Source organism: Salmo salar, chromosome 19 (genome assembly GCF_965601325.2).
Source record: "Salmo salar chromosome 19, fSalSal1, whole genome shotgun sequence".
Classification (NCBI taxonomy): domain Eukaryota; kingdom Metazoa; phylum Chordata; class Actinopteri; order Salmoniformes; family Salmonidae; genus Salmo; species Salmo salar.
In genome coordinates, this window is record NC_138309.1 from 35,857,819 (window position 1) to 35,877,266 (window position 19,448).

Below are 19,448 nucleotides of genomic sequence, written 5' to 3' on the forward strand. Positions count from 1 at the left end.
GAGGTGGGTCGCCAGCAGCAAAAGGGGGGAGGCTTGCAAGCCGAAGAACACCATCCCAACCGTGGGGCACGGGGGTGGCAGCATCATGTTGTGGGTGTGCTTTGCTGCAGGAGGGACTGGTGCACTTCACAAAATAGATGGCATCATGAGAGAGGAAAATTATGTGGATATATTGAAGCAACATCTCAAGACATCAGTCAGGAAGTTTTTGCCACATACTTCCAAATTTGTGGCAAAATGGCTTAAGGACAACAAAGTCAAGGTATTGGAGTGGCCATCACAAAGCCCTGACCTCAATCCTATAGAAAATGTGTGGGCAGAACTGAAAAAGCGTGTGCGAGCAAGGAGGCCTACAAACCTGACTCAGTTACACCAGCTCTGTCAGGCAGAATGGGCCAAAATTCACCCAATTTATTGTGGGAAGCTTGTGGAAGGCTACCCGAAATGTTTGACTCAAGTTAAACAATTTACAGGCAATGCTACCAAATACTAATTGAGTGTATGTAAACTTCTGACCCACTGGGAATGTGATGAAAGAAATAAAAGCTGAAATAAATAATTCTCTCTACTATTATTCTGACATTTCACATTCTTAAAATAAAGTGGTGATCCTAACTGACCTAAGACAGGGAATTTTACTAGGATTAAATGTTAGGAATTGTGAAAAACTGTATTGTATTTGGCTTATGTGTATGTACATTTCCGACTTCAACTGTATATTCCTTCTTTATATAAAACCGGTGCCAGAAACTCTAACAGAATGCTCAAATCACTTCAATCTGACCTTAGTAGATGGAATAAAATCCAGTTGCTTTAATCGTCAGAATATCTACTGCCAGAATATTTATTTCTGCAGTTCAATGCTTTCCATGACTCCCCCTTCTGGCTATAGGATACAATTCATAGTGCGGTTTCAAAATGTATATGGAAAGGTAAACAATCCTGGAACAAATTAACACATTTACAGAGAGTGAAAGACGTAGGAAGACTATCCATACAAAACCTTAAATTGTATTTCCAGGCACTATCATTTTGTCCCATCCTAAATTGGTTTAGACATGATTCTTCTGCCCCCTGGCGAGTATAGAGAGAAATATGGTGTCTCCTATTACCCTGGAAGCGGTGGTCTTCACTGATATATCCGTTAAACAATGTAATATAAGAAGATGGCATTACAAAACCTATTCCCCCTCAGGAGACTGAAAAGATTTGGCATGGGTCCCCAGATCCTCAAAAGGTTCTACAGCTGCACCATCGAGAGCATCCTGACTGGTTGCATCACTGCCTGGTATGGCAACTGCTCGGCTTCCAACCACAAGGCACTACAGAGAGTAGTGTGAACAGCCCACTACATCACTAGGGCCAAGCTTCCTGCCATCCAGGACCTCTATACCAGGCGGTGTCAGAGGAAGGCATTAAAAAATTGTGAAAGACTCCAGCCACCCTAGTCATAGACTGTTCTCTCTGCTACCGCACGGTAAGCGGTACCGGAGCACCAAGTCTAGGTCCAAGAGGCTTCTAAACAGCTTCTACCCCCAAGCCATAAGACTCCTGAACATCTAGTCAAAAATGTCTACTCAGACTATTTGCATTGTTGAACAATTTTATTTTATTTATTTTATTAAACCAGGATGGGCTCATTGAGATTTGAAATCTCTTTTTCAAGAGCGTCCTGGCCAAGATAGGCAGCACCAAGTCATTACACAATTACAGACAGACAACATGAAAAACTACAAGTAATCTAGTAAAAACCATAGAATTCACAAGAGTATAACAAAATCATAAAACAGCAAATTAAAAACATTGACAGGTCAGGGAATCAGCCTCAAAATCCTTCATCAGTGATATAAAATCACTATTCGGGATAATTTCTTCCTGTTCATAAGTATTTTGTAAAGCGTTCCAAGCCGATGGTGCAGAGTACATAAAAGCCCTTTTTCCAAATTCAGTTCGGACATTTGGAACAGTTAGCAGGATAAAGTCCTGGGAACGAAGAGAGTACCCACCACATTTCTGAACAATAAAAATGGCCAAAATGTAAACCCAAAATGGCTTTGTAAATAAAAGTATACAAGTGACAGCTTACGAGTGACCAGAGAAGGCCAGCCAATCCTGGTATATAAAGTGCAGTGGTGCGTAAGGGTTTGCAGTTTAAAATAAAATCTCAATGCGCCATGGTAAAGGGTGTCAATTGATCTCAAACACTGAGTGGAAGCATACGTATATAAAATATCCCCATAGTCTAGTAAAGGCATAAATGTAGCTGATACTAGCCTCCTGGTTTCAAAAGAAAAACAGGCCTTATTCCTAAAATTAAATCCAAACTTCAGCTTAATTGTTTTTGTAAATTGTTGAATATGCCATTTAAAAGAAAAATAAAGTCATCAATTAAAATTCCAAGATATTTATATGAGGTTACAGTCTCAATTTCATTGTCCTGGCAGGTAGTAATAGGTGAAAGGTTCAGAGGTCTATTTCTTGCTTTAGAAAACACCATTAGTTTAGTTTTGTCAGTATTGAGGATAAGCTTCAATTGACACAAGGTATGTTGAACAGTATAAAAAAAGCAGTTTGCAAGTTCTGGAAAGCTTTTGTGAGAGACGAGGCACAACAATAAATAACAGTATCATCAGCATAAAAGTGAAGTTGCGCATTTTGCACATTTTTGTCAAAATTATTTTTATAAATAGTGAATAAGAGGGGACCAAGTACAGAGCCCTGGGGCACCTCATTACTGGCAATTTAACAGAAATGAGCCCATCAAATTGAGTGCACTGAGTTCTATCAGACAGATAGTTAGCAAACCATGCGACTGCATGCTCCGAAAGACCTACACTCGACAATCTCTGCCTTAGTATAGCATGATCAATTGTATCAAAATTCTTCGAGAGATCAATAAAAAGTGAGACACAGTGCTGTTTTTTGTCAAGGGCTTCAGTGCTAAAATGTAAAACCTTCATGGCTGCTGTAATTGTGATATGCTTCTTCCTGAAGCCCGATTGGTACATTGATAAAATAGAGTTAGTATATCAAAACTATTTTAGCTGTTCACTCACAAGGCTTTCAAGTATTTTCCCCAGGGGTGACAGCTTTGAGATTGGCCTATAATTATTTAAAAGAGTTGGATCTACACCTTTTAAAAGTGGTAGGACAATGCTGATTTCCAGATCTTTGGAATTTCATTACATTCCAGGGTTAGATTGAACAGATATGTAAGTTGTTCAGCTATGAAATCCGCTGCCAGATTTAAAAAGCAGGGATCCAGAAGATTAGGACCTGCAGGCTTTCTCTAATCTAAGGATTTCAATGCGGCAGAGGCAGCAGTCGGAAAAAGATTAATTAATAATAATAATAATAATAATAATGCTCCTTCTTATTGCTACTATTATAATAAGTAATGTCATGATCATTAGTAGACTTAGTATAGCAGCCTTGTAGAACCACCATGCCATTATCATTAGTAGACTTAGTATAGAACCACCATGTCATTATCATTAGTAGACTTAGTACAGCAGCCTTGTAGAACCACCATGTAGGTAATGTCATTATCATTAGTAGACTTAGTATAGCAGCCTTGTAAAACCACCATGGAGCTGTAGACCTTAGAGCACATCCTGTTTAGTATTAATACTGTACCTTACTGAGGCCTAAATTTCAGTACTTACATAGGCGACTGTATCAATCAATAATTCATGTATTAATTTATGTCATCACACAGCATAGGAGTCATTCATGATTTGAAATGTAATCAAATATTTTTGTTTTAAATAAAAATAAAGCGAGCCTTGAATAATTAGCTTAAACAATAAATAAACTGTTCCATTTCGGAAATTGCATGAACAAATTGTAAGAGGTGCGTGACTGGCTGCAGGGAAGTCAGGCGCAGAACTGGGTAATAACCGGAGCAGTTTAATAAGCAAAACCAACGGCACCCAGAACAACAAAATATGGGTACAACATAACCCGTTGCGAACCAGTCAGAGTGCACAAAACACTTTACAACAAACAATTCCACACACAGACATGGGGGGAACAGAGGGTTATATACACGACAAGTAATGAGGGATTGTAAACCAGGTGTGTGGGAAAAGAAGTCAAAACAAATGGAAAATGAAAGGTGGATCGGCGATGGCTAGAAAACCGGTGACGTCGACCGCCGAACAGCGCCCGAACAAAGAGAGGAACCGACTTCGGCGGAAATCGTGACACAAATGAATGCAACTGTCTTTAGTCTTTGCCCTAATAAAGGCTTAGCAAAAAAAAACATTAGAACAGCCTCTCTGGTACGCTTCTATACTTTATTTAGCGTTGTTTACATTGTTCCAAACAGTCCGAAAATGTTTATTGTAATCTAACCGCATGTTTGGCACACATAACACAGCGCTTGCTCCTTACCCTCTTTTTCTTGATCTCCAGTATTTTCCACAACTAGTCACATTTATTCCACACGTCTGACTTTCCCTTTACCTCCTGAGCAACCAGTAAACATTCCCTGTTTTGAGTGTATTTGTTACGTCCTCTGCATCCACTTTGCTGTCACGTGTTACGGTGTTCAGAGTGTGTTATAACCAATTTATTGATGTGATTATGCTATAGGCATGGCCTGCTCGATCATTAGGCAGGATTAGGCGGCCGCCTATGGCACCAGATTGACGAGGGCGGAATTTTCTGAGCTAAACTGACCAAGACGCACCTCCAAGAACAACACATACAATTTCACATAATTCTGCCCAAAAACAATGATAATTTCCCTCAACCAGTGGCATATGGGCTTTTTAGGTGAGTGCTGATGCCGCTCTTTGATAAGCAGTGCCCACTTTGTCAAAGGCAGGGGCTCAAAATATTTTCCATGTCCATTCTCAGCTATTGGAGAGACGAATCGCTGCGGCGCTCGACCAACATTCCGTCAAAAATATTATCTAACATAATTCATGTAGCAGATATAGGATATGGTAGAAAGAGTATGTGGCCTTTTCTGTAGCCTACAGGCTGGAGATAAAATGGAGGACAATGTGACGAGACTGACACTTTTTACATCATGCAGGTTTCTCCAATCAAATAGCCTAACCTAAAAGGTGCTCAATCAAATAAAAAGAAATGAGCTGTCATGTTAGCAAAGCAACATATCCTAAAAACAGGACAGGTCAAAGTAAAATTGACAATATGGAATGGACAATCACAACTGTTGTCCAGGAGTTTCCCTCCATAGATCAGAGGTTTTAAGTTTGTATCCCAATTTTTTTTTTTTACAAGCTGATTTTTTACATTTATTTTTATTTCACCTTTATTTAACCAGGTAGGCCAGTTGAGAACAAGTTCTCATTTACAACTGCGACCTGGCCAAGATAAAGCATAGCAGTGCGACAAAAACAACAACACAGAGTTACACATGGGATAAACAAATGTACAGTCAATAACACAATAGAAAAATCTATGTGCAGTGTGTGAAAATGTAGTAAGATTAGGGAGGTAAGGCAATAAATAGGCCATAGTGGTGCAATAATTACAATTTAGCATTAACACTGGAGTAATAGATGTGCAGATGATGATGTGCAAGTAGAGATACTGGGGTGCAAAAGAGCAACAACAAAAAAAGTAACAATATGGGGATGCGGTCGTTGGGTGTGCTATTTACAGATTGGCTGTGTACAGGTACAGTGATCGGTAAGCTGCTCTGACAGCTGATGCTTAAAGTTAGAGAGGGAGATATAAGTCTCCAGCTTCAGTGATTTTTGCAATTCGTTCCAGTCATTGGCAGCAGAGAACTGGAAGGAAAGGCGACCAAAGGAGGTGTTGGCTTTGGGGATGACCATTGAAATATACCTGCCGGAGCGCGTGCTACGGGTGGGTGCTGCTATGGTGACCAGTGAGCTGAGATAAGGCAAGGCTTTACCTATCAAAGACTTATAGATGACCTGGAGCCAGTGGGTTTGGGGACGAATACGTAGCGAGGACCAGCCAACGAGAGCATACAGGTCACAGTGGTGGGTAGTATATGGGGCCTTGGTGACAAAATGTATGGCACTGTGATAGTCTACATCCAATTTGCTGAGTAGAGTGTTGGAGGGTATTTAGTAAATTACATCGCCAAAGTCAAGGATCAGTAGAATAGTAAGTTTTATGAGGGTATGTTTGGCAGCATGAGTGAAGGAGGCTTTGTTGCGAAATAGGAAGCAGATTCTAGATTTAATTTTGGATTGGAAATGCTTAATGTGAGTCTGGAAAGAGAGTTTACAGTCTAACCAGACACCTAAGTATTTGTAGTTGTCCACAAGTCAGAACCGTCCAGAGTAGTGATGCTAGTCGGGAGGGCGGGTGCGGGCAGCGATCTGTTGAAGAGCATGCATTTAGTTTTAGTAGCATTTAAGAGCAGTTGTAGGCCACGGAAGGAGTGTTGTATGGCATTGAAGCTCGATTGGAGGTTTGTTAACCTGTTAGGGCTAGGGGGCAGTATTTACACCGCCGGATAAAAAAACATACCCGATTTAATCTGGTTACCACTCCTACCCACTAACTAGAATATGCATATACTTATTACATATGGATAGAAAACACTCTAAAGTTTCTAAAACTTTTTGAATGGTGTCTGTGAGTATAACAGAACTCATTTGGCAGGCAAAAAACTGAGAAGGTTTCATGCAGGAAGTGGCCTGTCTGACAAGGTGTCGTTCTTCTTGTCTCTGTTTATTGAAGAGTGAGGATCTTAGCTGTCCCGTGACACTTCCTACGGCTGCCATAGGTTCTCAGAAGGCGGTAAAAAGTTGAATCGTGGCTTTGCAGGCTCTGGCTGAAAAAAAGTAGCGCGTTTGGGTAGTGGCTGGTTACAATACTGTGAGACTCAGGCTCGTGCCCACGTCGACCGAAAGCTTTGTTTACTTTCCTCTGTTTAGCTAAATGGACATTCCCGGTCGGAATATTATCGCTTTCTTATGAGAAAAATGGCATAAAAATTGATTTTAAACAGCGGTTGACATGCTTCGAAGTACGGTAATGGAATATTTAGATTTTTTTTGTCAAGAATTGCGCCATGCGCGCGACCCTGATTTACCATTTCAGATAGTGTCTGGGACGCACGAACAAAACGCCGCTATTCGGATATAACGATGGATTATTTTGGACCAAACCAACATTTGTTATTGAAGTAGCAGTCCTGGGAGTGCATTCGAAGACAACAAAAGGTAATCAAACTTTTATAATAGTAAACCTGATATTGGTGAGTGCTAAACTTGCCGGGTGTCTAAATAGCTAGCCCGTGATGCCTGGGCTATGTACTTAGAATATTGCAAAATGTGCTTTCACCAAAAAGCTATTTTAAAATCGGACATATCGAGTGCATAGAGGAGTTCTGTATCTATAATTCTTAAAATAATTGTTATGCTTTTTGTGAACGTTTATCGTGAGTAAATTTAGAAAATTGTTAGTGAATTCGCCGGAAGTTTGCGGGGGGTATGCTAGTTCTGAACGTCACATGCTAATGTAAAAAGCTGGTTTTTGATATAAATATGAACTTGATTGAACAAAACATGCATGTATTGTATAACATAATGTCCTAGGGTTGTCATCTGATGAAGATCATCAAAGGTTAGTGCTGCATTTAGCTGTCTTCTGGGGTTTTGTGACATTATATGCTAGCTTGAAAAATGGGTGTCTGATTATTTCTGGCTGGGTACTCTGCTGACATAATCTAATGTTTTGCTTTCGTTGTAAAGCCTTTTTGAAATCGGACAGTGTGGTTAGATTAAGGAGAGTCTTGTCTTTAAATGGCTGTAAAATAGTCATATGTTTGAGAAATTGAAGTAATAGCATTTCAAAGGTTTTGAAAATCGCGCCACAGGATTCAAGTGGCTGTTACGTAGGTGGGACGAATTCGTCCCGCCTAGCCCAGAGAGGTTTTAACACAGTGTCCAAAGAAGGGCCAGATGTATACAGAATGGTGTCGTCTGCATAGAGGTGGATCAGAGAATCACCAGCCGCAAGAGCGACATCATTGATATACAGTTGAAGTCGGAAGTTTACATACACCTTAGCCAAATACATTTAAACTCAGTTTTTCACAATTCCTGACATTTAATCCTTGTAAAAAAAAGGATCACCACTTTATTTTAACCTCTATGGGCTAGGCGGGACGAATTCGCTTTTTAAAATCAATTTTTACGCCATTTTTCTCGTAGAAAAGCGATAATATTCTGACAGGGAATCTCCTTTTCGGCAAACAGAGGAAAAAAATCACAAAGGCGGGGGCGGTCGGGTCACGCACCTAAGCCCAGAGTCCCTTGATCGGCCACTTGAGAAAGGCGATAATGTGTTTCAACCTGGGGCTGGGATGACGACATTCTGTTTTTTCCCGGGCTCTGAGCGCCTATGGACGACGTAGGAAGTGTCACGTTAGAGCAGAGATCCTTAGTAAAAGATAGAGATGGAAAAGAAGTTCAAGAAATGGTCAGACAGGCCACTTCCTGTAAAGGAATCTCTCAGGTTTTGACCTGCCATTTGAGTTCTGTTATACTCACAGACACCATTCAAACAGTTTTAGAAACTTTAGGGTGTTTTCTATCCATATGTAATAAGTATATGCATATTCTAGTTACTGGGTAGGAGTGGTAACCAGATTAAATCGGGTATGTTTTTTATCCAGCCGTGTCAATACTGCCCCCTAGCCCTAACAGGTTTTAAGAATGTGAAGTGTCAGAATAATAGTAGAGAGAATTATTTATTTCAGCTTTTATTTATAGCATCATGTTGTGGGGTGCTTTGCTGCAGGATGGACTGGTGCACTTCATAAAATAGATGGCATCATGAGGCAGGAAAATTATGTGGATATATTGAAGCAACATCTCAAGACATCAGTCAGGAAGTTAAAGCTTGGTCGCAAATGACTCTTCCAAATGGACAATAACCCCAAGCATACTTCCAAAGTTGTGACAAGATGGCTTAAGGACAACAAAGTCAAGGTATTGGAGTGGCCATCACAAAGCCCTGACCTCAATATCTGTAGAGGTAGAGGTGTATGATATCTGTATAGCCAGGTACCTTAGATGGTTGCTAGCGTTCATGGAGAGCCAGGAGCAGAGTCTCTGTCTTACTGACTTTCCTTCTCAGACTTCCTCCTAACCTCTGACTCATCACTACCTAGAGAGGAGAGGAGAGGAGAGGAGAGGAGAGGAGAGGAGAGGAGAGGAGAGGAGAGGAGAGGAGGAAGGAGGGAAGGAAGGAAAGAAGGAAGGAAAGAAGAGAGGGAGAGTTAAGAGGACACACAAATCATTCCAGTACAGAGAGAATACTATACAGAATGCTTTACACAGAGGAGGATGGAGACCAATTCAGCCTAACACAGCTCTGCTGCTTTGGACACTAGACACTGTCTTTCAATCCGCTCTCTCTATTTCTTTTTGTTTGCATTCTCATTATATTCTACACATCCGTTCCGGGTCCCCACACTGTATATGAAGCCACAGCAGACACCCTGAAAACTAACTAACCTGATACCAGGTCCCAGTATGCTGCCCTGATACTAGGTCCCAGTATGCTGCCCTGATACTAGGTCCCAGTATGCTGCCCTGATACCAGGTCCCAGTTTTTTAACCTGATACCTTGTCCCAGTATGCTGACCTGATACCTTGTCCCAGTTTACTAACCTGATACGAGGTCCCAGTCTCCTGCCCTCATACCAGGTTCCAGTATTTTAACCTAATACCAGGTCCCAGTATTTTATCCTTATACCAGGTCCCAGTATTTTAACCTGATACCAGGTCCCAGTATTTTAACCTGATTCCAGGTCCCAGTATACTTACCTGATACCAGGACCCAGTATGCTTACCTGATACCAGGACCCAGTATTTTATCCTGATACCAGGTCCCAGTAATTTAACCTGATACCAGGTCCCAGTAATTTAACCTGATACCAGGTCCCAGTATTTTAACCTGATACCAGGTCCCAGTATGCTGCCCTGATACCAGGTCCCAGTATGCTAACATGATACCAGGTCCCAGTATTTTATCCTGATACCAGGTCCCAGTATTTTATCCTGATACCTGGTCCCAGTATTTTAACCTGATACCAGGTCCCAGTATGCTGCCCTGATACCAGATCCCAGTATTTTAACCTGATACCAGGTTCCAGTATGCTGCCCTGATACCAGGTCCCAGAATGCTAACATGATACCAGGTCCCAGTATGCTAACCTGATACCAGGTCCCAGTACACTAGCCTGATACCAGGTCCCAGTTTACTAACCTGATACCAGGTCCCAGCATGCTCACCTGATACCAGGACCCAGTATTTTAACCTGAAATCAGGTCCCAGTATTTTAACCTGATACCAGGTCCCAGTATGCTGCCCTGATACCAGGTCACAGTATGCTAACCTGACACCAGGTCCCAGTATGCTGCCCTGATACCAGGTCCCAGTATTTTAACCTGATACCAGGTCCCAGTATTTTAACCTGATACCAGGTCCCAGTATTTTAACCTAATACCAGGTCCCAGTATTTTAACCTGATACCAGGTCCCAGTATTTTAACCTGATACCAGGTCCCAGTATTTTAACCTGATACCAGGTCTCAGTATTTTAACCTGATACCAGGTCCCAGTACGCTAACCTGATAAAAGGACACACACCGTGTTCTGTGTTCATTACAACTGAATCCCAGTCAGTCAGAAGGAACATTCTTAATAGAGAATAGGACTCCTTTTGAGAAACAAAGAATGAACACTACCACAGCCTGAATGAACACTACTACTGCCTGCCTCATAGGACCTGAACATGTTTCCAAGACATATATAGAGAACTTTTGTCACGTCCTGACCAGTAAAAGGGGTCATTTTGCCTTAGTAGAATGGTCAGGGCGTGGCAGGGAGGTTGTTTTGTGTGTTTTGGGGTTTTGTGTTTCTAGGGGAATTTGTTCTAGTTTTCTATTTCTATGTTCCGTTTTCCATGTTCGGCCGAGTATGGTTTCCAATCAGAGGCTGGTGTCATTCGTTGTCTCTGATTGGAAGCCATACTTAGGCAGCCTGTTTTCCTTTGGGTTTCGTGGGTGGTTGCTTTCTGTTTGGTTTGTTAGTTACCTGACAGAACTGTTTGGCTGTCGTTTGTTTTTCTTTGTGAAGTGCTTCCATTAAAAGTAAAAGATGAGCACTCAACACGCTGCGCCTTGGTCCCCTTCATACGACCCACGTTACAGAACCACCCACCACAAGAAGACCAAGCAGCGTGGGAGGAAGAGCGGGACCGAGCACTATGGCTCAGAGTCATGGACCTGGGAGGAGATTCTAGATGGGGCAGGACCCTGGACAAGGCTGGGGGAGAATCGCCGTCCGAAATGGGAGATAGAGGCAGCGAAGGCGGAACGGCGATACTGGGAGGAACGGCTGGGACGGCAAGAGGAGGCTGAGAGGCAGCCCCCCCCAAAAAAATTGGGGGGCATACGGGGAGTTTGGCTAGGTCAGGGGGAGCCCTGACCTAACTTCCCGGGCGTATAGGAGAGAGCCCTGGAGCAAACCGGAGCCAGTAAAGGAGTCAAGCGCTGAGTTCGACGCGAGATTCCGGACAATGGTACTGACGGAAAGGGCACTGCGGAGCGGGCGTGCAGAGGGGCGAGAAATGCATTACGGTGTGATGCGCACTATCTCGCCCATCCGCATGCACAGTCCGGTGCGGTCGGTACGGGCTCCGCAGCGTTGCCAGGCGAGAGTTGGCCGGCAGCCAGGGAGAAGTGCGCCGGCTCAATGCATCGGGTCTCCAGTGCGTCTTCTCGGCCCAGTTTATCCTGCGCCTGCTCTACGCACGGCAGCCCTCATTCCCCAGCACAGCCCAGTTCGCCCTGTGCCAGCGCTCCGCCCGTGCCGGGCTACAGTGACCATCCAGCCAGGACGGGGTGTGCCAGCCCTGAGCTCCAGACCTCCGGTGCGCCTCCACGGCCCAGTGTGCCCCGTGCCTGCTCTGCGCACCCAGTCTCCTGTAAGTCTCCCCAGTCCGGGGAGACCGGTTCCAGCTCCACGCAGGAGGCCTCCAGCGACGCTCCTCAGCCCGGAGCCTCCAGCGACGCTCCTCAGCCCGGAGCCTCTAGCGACGCTCCTCAGCCCGGGGTCTCAAGCGACGCCCCTCAGCCCAGATCCTCCAGTGACGCCCCTCAGCCCGGGGCCTCCGGCGACGCACCTCAGCCCGGGGCCTCCGGCGACGCCCCTCAGCCCGGGGCCTCCGGCGACGCCTCTCAGCCCGGAGCCTCCGGCGAGGGTCTGCAGCCCAGAGTCTACGGCGACGGTCTGCAGCCCAGAGCCTCCGGCGGTGGTCGGCAGCGCAGAACGGGGGCTACGCCCGGAGCCAGAGCCACCTCCATAGCTGAAGGATTGGCGGAAGGGCTTGGGTGTAGCACAGGAACCGTTGTTGACGGTGGCCACCCTCCCTTCCCTCCCTTTAGGTTTGGGGTTGTTTTTGTGGGTTTTTTGTTTGGGGTGCAGTCGGGGTCAACACCTTCGGGGGGGGGGGGGGGTACTGTCACATCCTGACCAGTAAAAGGGGTCATTTTGCCTTAGTAGTATGGTCAGGGCATGGCAGGGGGGTTGTTTTGTGTGTTTTGGAGATTTGTGTTTCTAAAGGAATTTGTTCTAGTTTTCTATTTCTATGTTTCGTTTTCCATGTTCAGCCGAATATGGTTTCCAATCAGAGGCAGGTGTCTTTCGTTGTCTCTGATTGGAAGCCATACTTAGGCAGCCTGTTTTCCTTTAGGTTTTGTGGGAGGTTGCTTTCTGTTTGGTTTGTTAGTTCCCTGACAGAACTGTTTGACTGTCGTTTGTTTTTTCTTTGTGAAGTGCTTCCATTAAAAGTAAAAGATGAGCACTCAACACGCTGCGCCTTGGTCCCCTTTTCACTACGACGCATGTGACAACTATTGACAGATTAAAGGAGAGCCTCACGCTCTAGGAGCTCAGATGTAATAACTGAATAACCTAATATCCAACATTTCGACAGACAAGCTGTCTTCATCAGGGTATAATGACAAACACCGCGGGGTGACTCGCTTATATAGTGTCAAAAGACACACAGGTGTCTGTAATCATGGCCGGGTGTGGCCTGATATCATTGGTTAATTCTCAGATATAACAATATCATACCAAAAACATGAAAGGATAACATATGATCATAGATACAATTTGGCTACATAGGCCTACAAACATTTACTATAGCAAAAGAACTAAGAACTCTCTACCCTATTACCTATGTAGTGCTAAGGCTGATTGGGACAACGGTCAAAAGTAGTGTACTATATAGGGAATAGGGTGCCATTTGGGATGCAGAGCCATCTGGAGGGCAACCTGACATTGAGGACCTCTCTCCTACTGTACTCCCCCCTCCTCCCGCCTCCCCCCCCCCCCCCCCCCCCATCCTTCACAAGCACAGACAGCTTTCTGCTGCTCCTAACACAGATTTGTGTCTGAGGGGAAACTGCTCTCCACACTATAACAGGCAGACAGCACACACAGAGAGATGAACACAATTCACACCACTATAGACACACACAGAGAGAAGTACACAATTCACACCACCATGGACACACAGTACAACAGCCATACAAGCAGGCAGAAACGGAAACATACAGCACCCCTGTCCCCACCCCCAACACCCCGTCCCCACCCCCAACACCCTGTTCCCGTCCCCACCCCCAAAGCCCCCATCCCCACCCCCAGCACCAACGTCCCCACCCCCAGCACCCCGTCCCCACCCCCAGCACCCACCCCCAGCACCCCCAGCACCCCCGTCCCCACCCACGTCCCCACCCCCAGCACCCCCGTCCCCACACCTGTCCCCACCCCCAACATCTAGCTGATAAACAGAGACTGACATTCCCATTAGTACTATAGTGTTACTGTATCTAGCTAATAAACAGAGACTGACAGACCCATTAGTACTATAGTGTTACTGTACTGTATCTAGCTGATAAACAGAGACTGACCTTCCCATTAGTACTATAGTGTTACTATACTGTATCTAGCTGATAAACAGACTGACAGACTCATTAGTACTATAGTGTTACTGTATCTAGCTGATAAACAGAGACTGACAGACTCATTAGTACTATAGTGTTACTGTACTGTATCTAGCTGATAAACAGAGACTGACATTCCCATTAGTACTATAGTGTTTGTGTATCTAGCTGATAAACAGAGACTGACATTCCCATTAGTACTATAGTGTTACTGTATCTAGCTGATAAACAGACACTGACATTCCCATTAGTACTATAGTGTTACTGAACTGTATCTAGCTGATAAACAGAGACTGACAGACGCATTAGTATTATTGTGTTACTGTACTGTATCTAGCTGATAAACAGAGACTGACATTCCCATTAGTACTATTGTGTTACTGTACTGTATCTAGCTGATAAACAGAGACTGACCTTCTCATTAGTACTATAGTGTTACTGTACTGTATCTAGCTGATAAACAGAGACTGACCTTCCCATTAGTACTATAGTGTTACTGTATCTAGCTGATAAACAGACTGACCTTCCCATTAGTACTATAGTGTTACTGTACTGTATCTAGCTGATAAACAGAGACTGACAGACTCATTAGTACTATAGTGTTACTGTACTGTATCTAGCTGATAAACAGACTGACAGACCCATTAGTACTATAGTGTTAATGTATCTACCTGATAAACAGAGACTGATAGACTCATTAGTACTATAGTGTTACTGTACTGTATCTAGCTGATAAAGTCTGACAGACCCATTAGTACTATAGTGTTACTGTACTGTATCTACCTGATAAACAGAGACTGACAGACCCATTAGTACTATAGTGTTAATATACTGTATCTAGCTGATAAACAGAGACTGACAGACCCATTAGTACTATTGTGTTACTGTACTGTATCTAGCTGATAAACAGAGACTGACCTTCTCATTAGTACTATAGTGTTACTGTACTGTATCTAGCTGATAAACAGAGACTGACCTTCCCATTAGTACTATAGTGTTACTGTATCTAGCTGATAAACAGACTGACCTTCCCATTAGTACTATAGTGTTACTGTACTGTATCTAGCTGATAAACAGAGACTGACAGACTCATTAGTACTATAGTGTTACTGTACTGTATCTAGCTGATAAACAGACTGACAGACCCATTAGTACTATAGTGTTAATGTATCTACCTGATAAACAGAGACTGATAGACTCATTAGTACTATAGTGTTACTGTACTGTATCTAGCTGATAAAGTCTGACAGACCCATTAGTACTATAGTGTTACTGTACTGTATCTACCTGATAAACAGAGACTGACAGACCCATTAGTACTATAGTGTTAATATACTGTATCTAGCTGATAAACAGAGACTGACAGACCCATTAGTACTATAGTGTTAATATACTGTATCTAGCTGATAAACAGAGACTGACAGACTCATTAGTACTATAGTGTTACTGTACTGTATCTAGCTGATAAACAGAGACTGACAGACCCATTAGTACTATAGTGTTAATATACTGTATCTAGCTGATAAACAGAGACTGACAGACTCAGTAGTACTATAGTGTTACTGTACTGTATCTAGCTGATACACAGAGACTGACATTCCCATTAGTACTATAGTGTTTCTGTATCTAGCTGATAAACAGAGACTGACATTCCCATTAGTACTATAGTGTTACTATACTGTATCTAGCTGATAAACAGACTGACAGACTCATTAGTACTATAGTGTTACTCTATCTAGCTGATAAACAGAGACTGACAGACTCATTAGTACTATAGTGTTACTGTACTATATCTAGCTGATAAACAGAGACTGACATTCCCATTAGTACTATAGTGTTACTGTATCTAGCTGATAAACAGAGACTGACATTCCCATTAGTACTATAGTGTTACTGTATCTAGCTGATAAACAGAGACTGACAGACACATTAGCACTATAGTGTTACTGTATCTAGCTGATAAACAGAGACTGACAGACTCATTAGTACTATAGTGTTACAGTACTGTATCTAGCTGATAAACAGAGACTGACATTCCCATTAGTACTATAGTGTTTCTGTATCTAGCTGATAAACAGAGACTGACATTCCCATTAGTACTATAGTGTTACTGTATCTAACTGATAAACAGAGACTGACATTCCCATTAGTACTATAGTGTTACTGTATCTAGCTGATAAACAGAGACTGACAGACTCATTAGTATTATACTGTTACTGTACTGTATCTAGCTGATAAACAGAGACTGACAGACCCATTAGTATTATAGTGTTACTGTACTGTATCTAGCTGATAAACAGAGACTGTCATTCCCATTAGTATTATAGTGTTACTGTACTATATCTTGCTGATAAACAGAGGCTGACATTCCCATTAGTACTATAGTGTTACTGTATCTAACTGATAAACAGAGGCTGACATTCCATTTAGTACTATAGTGTTACTGTATCTAGCTGATAAACAGAGACTGACAGACTCATTAGTACTATTGTGTTACTGTATCTAGCTGATAAACAGAGACTGACATTCCCATTAGTACTATAGTGTTACTGTACTGTATCTAGCTGATAAACAGACACTGACAGACTCATTAGTACTATAGTGTTACAGTACTGTATCTAGCTGATAAACAGAGACAGACAGACTCATTAGTATTATACTGTTACTGTACTGTATCTAGCTGATAATCAGAGACTGACTGACTCATTAGTACTATAGTGTTACTGTACTGTATCTAGCTGATAAACAGACACTGACAGACTCATTAGTACTATAGTGTTACAGTACTGTATCTAGCTGATAAACAGAGACTGACAGACTCATTAGTACTATAGTGTTACTGTATCTAGCTGATAAACAGAGACTGATAGACTCATTAGTACTATAGTGTTACTGTACTGTATCTAGCTGATAAAGTCTGACAGACCCATTAGTACTATAGTGTTACTGTACTGTATCTACCTGATAAACAGAGACTGACAGACCCATTAGTACTATAGTGTTAATATACTGTATCTAGCTGATAACCAGAGACTGACAGACTCAGTAGTACTATAGTGTTACTGTACTGTATCTAGCTGATACACAGAGACTGACATTCCCATTAGTACTATTGTTTTTCTGTATCTAGCTGATAAACAGAGACTGACATTCCCATTAGTACTATAGTGTTACTGTATCTAACTGATAAACAGAGACTGACATTCCCATTAGTACTATAGTGTTACTGTATCTAGCTGATAAACAGAGACTGACAGACACATTAGCACTATAGTGTTACTGTATCTAGCTGATAAACAGAGACTGACAGACTCATTAGTACTATAGTGTTACTGTATCTAGCTGATAAACAGAGACTGACATTCCCATTAGTACTATAGTGTTACTGTACTGTATCTAGCTGATAAAAAGAGACTGACAGACTCATTAGTACTATAGTGTTACTGTACTGTATCTAGCTGATAAACAGAGACTGACAGACTCATTAGTACTATAGTGTTACTGTACTGTACCTAGCTGATAAACAGAGACTGACAGACCCATTAGTATTATAGTGTTACTGTACTGTATCTAGCTGATAAACAGAGACTGTCATTCCCATTAGTATTATAGTGTTACTGTACTATATCTTGCTGATAAACAGAGGCTGACATTCCCATTAGTACTATAGTGTTACTGTATCTAACTGATAAACAGAGCCTGACATTCCATTTAGTACTGTAGTGTTACTGTATCTAGCTGATAAACAGAGACTGACAGACTCATTAGTACTATTGTGTTACTGTATCTAGCTGATAAACAGAGACTGACATTCCCATTAGTACTATAGTGTTACTGTACTGTATCTAGCTGATAAACAGACACTGACAGACTCATTAGTACTATAGTGTTACAGTACTGTATCTAGCTGATAAACAGAGACAGACAGACTCATTAGTATTATACTGTTACTGTACTGTATCTAGCTGATAATCAGAGACTGACAGACCCATTAGTATTATAGTGTTACTGTACTGTATCTAGCTGATAAACAGAGACTGTCATTCCCATTAGTATTATAGTGTTACTGTACTGTATCTAGCTGATAAACAGAGACTGACATTCCATTAGTACTATAGCGTTTCTGTATCTAGCTGATAAACAGAGACTGACATTCCCATTAGTACTATAGTGTTACTGTATCTAACTGAAAAACAGAGACTGACAGACTTATTAGTACTATAGTGTTACTGTATCTAGCTGATAAACAGAGACTGACATTCCCATTAGTACTATAGTGTTACTGTACAGTATCTAGCTGATAAACAGAGACTGACAGACTCATTTGTACTATAGTGTTACTGTACTGTATCTAGCTGATAAACAGAGACTGACAGACTCATTAGTACTATAGTGTTACTGTACTGTATCTAGCTGATAAACAGAGACTGACAGACTCATTAGTACTATAGTGTTACTGTACTGTATCTAGATGATAAACAGAGACTGACAGACCCATTAGTATTATAGTGTTACTGTACTGTATCTAGCTGATAAACAGAGACTGACAGACCCATTAGTACTATAGTGTTAATATACTGTATCTAGCTGATAAACAGAGACTGACAGACTCATTATTACTATAGTGTTACTGTACTGTATCTAGCTGATAAACAGAGACTGACATTCCCATTAGTACTATAGTGTTACTATATCTAGCTGATAAACAGAGACTGACATTCCCATTAGTACTATAGTGTTACTGTATCTAGCTGATAAACAGAGACTGACAGACTCATTAGTACTATAGTGTTACTGTATCTAGCTGATAAACAGAGACTGACAGACCCATTAGTACTATAGTGTTACTGTACTGTATCTAGCTGATAAACAGAGACTGACAGACTCATTAGTACTATAGTGTTACTGTACTGTATCTAGCTGATAAACAGAGACTGACAGAGTCATTAGTACTATAGTGTTACTGTACTGTATCTAGCTGATAAACAGAGACTGACAGACTCATTAGTACTATAGTGTTACTGTACTGTATCTAGATGATAAACAGAGACTGACAGACCCATTAGTATTATAGTGTTACTGTACTGTATCTAGCTGATAAACAGAGACTGACAGACCCATTAGTACTATAGTGTTAATATACTGTATCTAGCTGATAAACAGAGACTGACAGACTCATTATTACTATAGTGTTACTGTACTGTATCTAGCTGATAAACAGAGACTGACATTCCCATTAGTACTATAGTGTTTCTGTATCTAGCTGATAAACAGAGACTGACATTCCCATTAGTACTATAGTGTTACTGTATCTAGCTGATAAACAGAGACTGACATTCCCATTAGTACTATAGTGTTACTGTATCTAGCTGATAAACAGAGACTGACAGACCCATTAGTACTATAGTGTTACTGTATCTAACTGATAAACAGAGACTAACATTCCCATTAGTACTATAGTGTTACT